The following is a 1178-nucleotide window of genomic DNA, read 5'->3' as shown; positions in this document are numbered from 1 at the left end:
TTGAAACAACCCGGCATTTTTTAGAGTGTATAAAGGTGTGTTTTCTTGACCTGAAAAGGTCATGTAAATTAATAAAATCTTATAATTTCATGGGCAATTTTATATATGGTTTTTCTAGGTATGCCATATTTTACAATAAAGAAATTGTGAATGAAAAATGTTTTTAAAAACATTTTGATGCTTATCCTGTAAACCACAAACACCTGGACAAGTCATGGGCCCACCGAATATTTTTTTGGGGGAAAATGGAAACCTTGGAGTCAAAAAGTTGAGAACCACTGGCCTATAAGGACTTTAACTACACAGTAGACATAAGTTGCATTTATTTATTTTCTAGTTTCAAGCATCTAGGCCTAAATAAGCTGCTCTTTTTCCCCCCCCTGGTCTCAGCCAGGAACGATAGAGCAGGCGGTCAATGATATCCGCACGGTTGCCTTGCCTTCAGAAGATGGAGAGGTTCTTAGCGTGTGGCTGCTAGCAGAGTGAGTCCATTGCCACCCTTTTATAGCACAATATCATTTTTACTTTTATTGCATGCATTTTTAAATGAACAGGATCTTGATTGCAACCTTTACACAAAAACATACCATGGTACTGGCTTTTGGGAAATCCTGTTTTTTACATTTACAGTACTATGAGAGAACCATGATATGCTTTTGAAGTAGCTTGGAGTACTATGTAAATACCATGTGAATATAGTATCTGGCAGTTATTGCACATCAAAGTACTGATGTTAACATCTGATAACGTCACTATACCGCTTCTCTTATTATGCAGCAGAATTTGACAGATGTCTGTTCAGCCAGATTCATGTGCTCTTTATATTTTTACCACAGAATTGATCACTGGAACAATGAAAAAGAGAGACTGGTACTTATAACTGAGAGGTAAGTGGAAGTAAATCATCATTGAGAATTGTGTTTAATACATTAGTATCAGGAAACGGGTTCTGAACGAGCTGCTGGTTTGTTGCAGGTCTTTGTTGGTGTGCAAATATGACTTCATAAACCTCCAGTGTCAGCAGGTGGTCCGAATTTCCCTGAACGCTGTGGACACGATCTCAGTCGGCGAGTTTGAGTTTCCCCCCAAATCCCTCAACAAGTAAGACACTTCATTCTCAATGTGACATTGTGATTATATGTCATTTTATGACAAATGTCTAATAGTTTTCTCCACAC

General features: G+C 37.9%; 1 long non-coding RNA gene across 1 annotated transcript; it reads left to right on the top strand.

Annotated features, from left to right (window-relative positions):
• The first annotated feature begins 395 nt into the window (after positions 1 to 395).
• Positions 396 to 1101, top strand: LOC107577811 (uncharacterized). Its single transcript, XR_001608259.1, has 3 exons — positions 396 to 482; positions 837 to 887; positions 976 to 1101. It is a non-coding gene; the product is annotated as an uncharacterized lncRNA (long non-coding RNA).
• Positions 1102 to 1178: the final 77 nt, after the last annotated feature.

This window comes from Sinocyclocheilus grahami, unplaced genomic scaffold (genome assembly GCF_001515645.1).
Source record: "Sinocyclocheilus grahami isolate Dianchi unplaced genomic scaffold, SAMN03320097.WGS_v1.1 scaffold7334.1, whole genome shotgun sequence".
In the NCBI taxonomy this organism is placed as follows: Eukaryota; Metazoa; Chordata; class Actinopteri; order Cypriniformes; family Cyprinidae; genus Sinocyclocheilus; species Sinocyclocheilus grahami.
Note: the sequence above shows the minus strand (reverse complement) of the source record. Positions and strands in the feature narration are given on the sequence as shown.